Source organism: Gorilla gorilla, chromosome 17, assembly GCF_029281585.2.
Source record: "Gorilla gorilla gorilla isolate KB3781 chromosome 17, NHGRI_mGorGor1-v2.1_pri, whole genome shotgun sequence".
Lineage (NCBI taxonomy): Eukaryota > Metazoa > Chordata > Mammalia > Primates > Hominidae > Gorilla > Gorilla gorilla.
This window is the reverse complement of record NC_073241.2, coordinates 79731581-79738077: the sequence shown is the minus strand read 5'-3', so window position 1 is coordinate 79738077 and position 6497 is coordinate 79731581. Positions and strand designations below refer to the sequence as shown.

At 45.5% G+C, this 6497-nt stretch overlaps 1 pseudogene; it reads left to right on the top strand.

Moving 5' to 3' along the window:
- Window positions 1-3936: 3936 nt before the first annotated feature.
- LOC129528353 (syncytin-1-like) lies at window positions 3937-5560 on the top strand (annotated as a pseudogene).
- Window positions 5561-6497: the final 937 nt, after the last annotated feature.

Here is a 6497-nt window from a genome sequence, read left to right as displayed (position 1 = left end):
TCCCTACCACCCTTGCCAGGGCCCCAAGCTTGTAATGACGGAGGAGAGAGAGCACGAGACAGAGGAGAGAGCGTGAGATGGAGGAGATAGAGCGAGATGGAGGAGAGAGAGTGACACGGAGGACAGAGAGTGAGATGGAGGAGAGAGAGACAAAGAGGGAGTCAAAGAGAAAAAGAAAGATAGAAATAGTAAAAAAAAAAAAACCCCAGAAAACCAAAAAAAAAGTGTGCCCTATTCCTTTAAAAGCCAGGGTAAATTTCAAACCTATAATTGATAATTGAAGGTCTTCTCCATGAGGCTATAATACTCCAATACTACTTTGTCAGTGTAAACAAGGGAGTAGCCTGAAAACACGGAGACCACTGACAACCCATAGCTTTCCTATCAAAAATCCTTAACCCAGTAACCCGCGGAGGCATTCAATCTGTAGCAGCAACTGCTTTGCTAACAAAAGAAAGTAGAAAAGTAACTTTTAGAGGAAATGTCATTGTGAGCACACCTCACCAGTTCAGAATTAGATAAGTCAAAAAAGCAAAAAAGTAGCTTACTAACTCAAAAATCTTAAAGTATAGGGCTATTCTGTTAGAAAAAGTTAATTTAACACCAACCACTGATAATTCCCTTAACCCAGCCAATTTCCTAACAGGGGATTTAAATCTTAATTACCATACAAAGGCCTGACCAGACCTAGGAGGAACTCCCTTCAGGACAGGACTATAGATGGTCCCTCCCAGGTGACTGAGGAAAAAACCACAATGGGTATTCAGTAATTGATAGGGAGACTCTTGTGGAAGCAGAGTTAGAAAAATTGCCTAATAATTGGTCTCCTCAAACGTGCAAGCTGTTTGCACTCAGCCAAGCCTTAAAGTACTTACAGAATCAAAAGACTATCTCAGTCCTGACTCAAAACCTTACCTATACCTTCTCTGAAACGAATTTGCATAAGAACTGTTGTTTATGGGAATGCATCTTGATGGGGCAGCTGGGTTGTTATGAAATACTCAGGAACCTAGCCCGGCTCTAGGACTCACCCCTGAGCACAAAGGCAATGTTGGACACGCTGGTAAAGGACCACTAGAATCCAGTAGCCCAGACCCCTTTCTTTGTGGTCAAGAGAGGCAGGAAAAGGTGTGCAGGACTGCTACATCGGTGAGCATAAGTAATCCGATAAGCAGAGGTCCATGGGTGTTTATGCACCCTGGAAAGGAATAAGCATTAGGACTATAGAGGATGCTCTAGGACTAATGCTCATCGGAAAATGACTAGGGGTGCTGGCATTCCTATGTTCTTTTTTCAGATGGGAAGTGTTCCCCCAAGGCAAAAATGCCCCTAAGATGTATTCTGGAGAATTGGGACCGATTTGACCCTCAGACTCTAAGAAAGAAATGACTTACATTCTTCTGCAGTACCGCCTGGCCATGATATCCTCTTCAAGGGGGAGAAACCTGGCCTCCTGAGGGAAGTATAAATTATAACACCATCTTACAGCTAGACCTTTTTTGTAGAAAAGAAGGCAAATGGAGTGAATTGCCATATGTACAAACTTTCTTTTCATTAAGAGACAACTCGCAATTATGTAGAAAGTGTGATTTATGCCCTACAGGAAGCCCTCAGAGTCTACCTCCCTACCCCAGCATCCCCCCAACTCCTTCTCCAACTATTAAGGACCCCCTTCAACCCAAATGGTCCAAAAGAGACAGACAAAGGGGTAAACAATGAACCAAAGAGTGGCAATATTCCCCAATTATGCCGCCTCCAAGCAGTGGGAGGAGGAAAATTCGGCCCAGCCAGAGTGCGTGTACCTTTTTCTCTCTCAGACTTAAAGCAAATTAAAATAGACCTAGGTAAATTCTCAGATAACCGTGATGGCTATATTGATGTTTTACAAGGGTTAGGACAATCCTTTGATCTGACTTGGAGAGATATAATGTTACTGCTAAATCAGACACTAACCCCAAATGAAAAAAGTGCCGTCATAACTGCAGCCCGAGAGTTTGGCAATCTCTGGTATCTCAGTCAGGTCAATGATAGGATGACAACAGAGGAAAGAATGATTCCCCACAGGCCAGCAGGCAGTTCCCAGTGTAGACCCTCATTGAGACACAGAATCAGAACATGGAGATTGGTGCCGCAGACATTTGCCAACTTGCATGCTAGAAGGACTAAGGAAAATTAGGAAGAAGCCTATGAATTATTCAATGATGTCCACTATAACACTGGGAAAGGAAGAAGATCCTACTGCCTTTCTGGAGAGACTAAGGGAGGCATTGAGGAAGCATACCTCCCTGTCACCTGACTCTATTGAAGGCCAACTAATCTTAAAGGATAAGTTTATCACTCAGTCAGCTGCAGACATTAGAAAAAAACTTCAAAAGTCTGCCTTAGGCCCGGAGCGAAACTTAGAAACCCTATTGAACTTAGCAACCTCAGTTTTTTATAATAGAGATCAGGAGGAGCAGGCAGAATGGGACAAACAGGATTTTAAAAAAGGCCACCACTTTACTCATGGCCCACAGGCAAGTGGACTTTGGAGGCTCTGGAAAAGGGAAAAGCTGGGCAAATCGAATACCTAATAGGGCTTGCTTCCAGTATGGTCTACAAGGACACTTTAAAAAAGATTGTCCAGGTAGAAGTAAGCTGCCCCCTCGTCCATGCCCCTTATGTCAAGGGAATCACTGGAAGGCCCACTGCCCCAGGGGATGAAGTTCCTTTGAGTCAGAAGTCACTAACCAGATGATCCAGCAGCAGGACTGAGGGTGTCTGGGGCAAGCACCAGCCCATGCCATCACCCTCACAGAGCCCCGGGTATGCTTGACCATTGAGGGCCAGGAGGTTAACTGTCTCCTGGACACTGGTGCAGCCTTCTCAGTCTTACTCTCCTGTCCTGGACAACTGTCATCCAGATCTGTTACTATCTGAGGGGTGCTAGGACAGCCAGTCACTAGATACTTCTCCCAGCCACTAAGTCGTGGCTGGGGAACTTTACTTTTTTCATATGCTTTTCTAATTATGCCTGAAAGCCCCATTCCCTTGTTAGGGAGAGACATTCTAGCAAAAGCAGGGGCCGTTATACACCTGAACATAGGGGAAGGAACACCCGTTTGTTGTCCCCTGCTTGAGGAAGGAATTAATCCTGAAGTCTGGGCAACAGAAGGACAACATGGATAAGCAAAGAATGCCCATCCTGTTCAAGTTAAACTAAAGGATGCCGCCTCCTTTCCCTATGAAATGCAGGACCCCCTTAGACCTCAGGCCCAACAAGGACTCCAAAAGATTGTTAAGGACCTAAAAGCCCAAGGCCTAGTAAAACCATGCAATAGCCCCTGCAACACTCCAATTTTAGGAGTACAGAAACCCAATGGACAGTGGAGGTTAGTGCAAGATCTCAGGACTATCAATGAGGCTGTTGTTCCTCTATACCCAGCTGTACCTAACCCTTATACTCTGCTTTCCCAAATACCAGAGGAAGCAGAGTGGTTTACAGTCCTGGACCTTGAGGATGCCTTTTTCTGCATCCCTGTATATGCTCACTCTCAATTCTTGTTTGCCTTTGAAGATCCTTCAAACTCAATGTCTCAACTCACCTGGACTGTTTTACTCCAAGGGTTCAGGGATAGCCCCCATCTATTTGGCCAGACATTAGCCCAAGACTTGAGCCAATTCTCATACCTGGACACTCTTGTCCTTCAGTACGTGGATGATTTACTTTTAGCCGCCCATTCAGAAACCTTGTGCCATCAAGCCACCCAAGTGCTCTTAAATTTCCTCGCTACCTGTGGCTACAAGGTTTCCAAACCAAAGGCTCAGCTCTGCTCATAGCAGGTTAAATCCTTAGGGCTAAAATACAATGCTAGCTATTCCTGTGAACCTCTAGAGGATCTGTGCCTGCTCTTCAAATGACAACCATGAGGAAAGTAACTAAAATTGTAAATCCCCATGGCCCTCCCTTATCATATTTTTCTCTTTACTGTTCTCTTACCCCCTTTCACTCTCACTGCACCCCCTCCATGCCACTGTACGACCAGTAGCTCCCCTTACCAAGAGTTTCTATGGAGAATGCAGCTTCCTGGAAATATTGATGCCCCATTGTATAGGAGTTTATCTAAGGGAATGCCCACTTTCACTGCCCACACCCATATGCCCAGTAACTGCTATAACTCTGCCACTCCTTGCATGCATGCAAATACTCATTATTGGACAGGGAAAATGATTAATCCTAGTTGTCCTGGAAGAATTGGAGCCACTGTCTATTGGACTTCCTTTACCCATACTGGTATGTCTGATGGGGGTGGAGTTGAAGATCAGGCAAGAGAAAAACACGTAAAGGAAATAATCTCCCAACTGACCTGGGTACATAGCACCCCTAGCCCCTACAAAGGACTAAATCTCTCAAAACTATATGAAACCCTCTGTACCCATACTCGCCTGGTAAGCCCATTTAATACCACCCTCACTGGGCTCCATGAGGTCTCAGCCCAAAACCCTACTAACTGTTGGATGTGCCTCCCCCTACATTTCAGGGCAAACATTTCAATCCCTGTACCTGAACAATGGAACAACTTCAGCACAGAAATAAACACCACTTCCGTTTTAGTAGGACCTCTTGTTTCCAATCTGGAAATAACCCATACCTCAAACCTCACCTGTGTAAAATTTAGCAACACTATAGACACAACCAACTCCCAATGCATCAGGTGGGTAACTCCTCCCACATGAATAGTTTGCCTACCCTCAGGAATATTTTTTATCTGTGGTACCTCAGCCTATTGTTGTTTGAATGGCTCTTCAGAATCTATGTGCTTCCTCTCATTCTTAGTGCCCCCATGACCATCTACACTGAACAAGAATTATACAATCATGTTGTACCTAAGCCCCACAACAAAAGAGTACCCATTCTTCCTTTCGTTATCGGAACAGGAGTGCTAGGTGGACCAGGTACTGGCGTTGGTGGTATCACAACCTCTACTCAGTTCTACTACAAACTATCTCAAGAACTAAATGGTGACATGGAATGGGTCGCTGACTCCCTGGTCACCTTGCAAGATCAACTTAACTCCCTAGCATCATTAGTCCTTCAAAATTGAAGAGCTTTAGACTTGCTAACCACCAAAAGAGAGGGAACCTGTTTATTTTTAGGGGAAGAATGCTGTTATTATGTTAATCAATCTGGAATCATCACCTAGAAAGTTAAATTCAAGATCAAATACAATGTAGAGCAGAGGAGCTTCAAAACACTGGACCCTGGGGACTCCTCAGCCAATGGATGCCCTGGATTCTCCCCTTCTTAGGACCTCTAGCAGCTATAATATTGCTACTTCTCTTTGGACCCTGTATCTTTAAACTCCTTGTAAAGTTTGTCTCTTCCAGAATTGAAGCTGTAAAGCTACAAATCATTCTTCAAATGGAGCCCCAGATGCAGTCCATGACTAAAATCTACTGTGGACCCCTGGACCAGCCTGCTAGCCCATGCTCCAATGTTAATGACATCGAAGTCACCCCTCCCAAGGAAATCTCAACTGCACAACCCCTACTACACCCCAATTCAGCAGGAAGCAGTTAGAGCAGTTGTCAGCCAACCTCCCCAACAGCACTTGGGTTTTCCTGTTGAGAGGGGGGACTGAGAGACAGGACTAGCTGGATTTCCTAGGCCAACTGAGAATCCCTAAGCCTAGCTGGGAAGGTGACCGCATCCACCTTTAAACATAGGGCTTGCAACTTAGCTCACACCGGCCAACCAGGTAATAAAGAGAGCTCACTAAAATGCTAATCAGGCAAAAACAGGAGGTAAAAAAATAGCCAATCATCTTTCACCTGAGACCACAGTGGGAGGGACAATGATCAGGATATAAACCCAGGCATTCAAGCCAGCAATGGCTACCCTCTTTGGGTCCCCTCCCTTTGTATGGGAGCTCTGTTTTCGCTCTATTAAATCTTGCAACTGCGCTCTCTTCTGGTGCATGTTTGCTATGGCTCGGCTCAAGCTGAGCTTTTGTTCACTGTCCACCACTGCTGTTTGCTGCCACCGCAGACCTGCCGCTGACTTCCATCCCTTTGGATCAGGCAGGGTGTCCTCTGTGCTCCTGATCCAGCAAGGCACCCATTGCTGCTCCTGATCAGGCTAAAGTCTTGCCATTGTTCCTGCATGGCTAAGTGCCCAGGTTCATCCTAACTGAGCTGAATACTGGGTTCCACAGTTCTCTTCCATGACCCATGGCTTCTAATAGAGCTATAACACTCACCGCATGGCCCAAGATTCCATTCCTTGGAATCCATGAGGCCAAGAACCCCAGGTCAGAGAACACGAGGCTTGCCACCATTTTGGAAGTGGCCTGCCGCCATCTTGGGAGCTCTGGGAGCAAGGACTCCCCCAGTAACACTACCATCATCTCTCATCTGAATAAGTGAAATAGCCTAACAGGTGCACTCACAGCCTCTCTTGCTGCATCCAATAAGCTCTCCAGAGGGATGTTCTTACTGTAATGTTAAAAATTGATCAT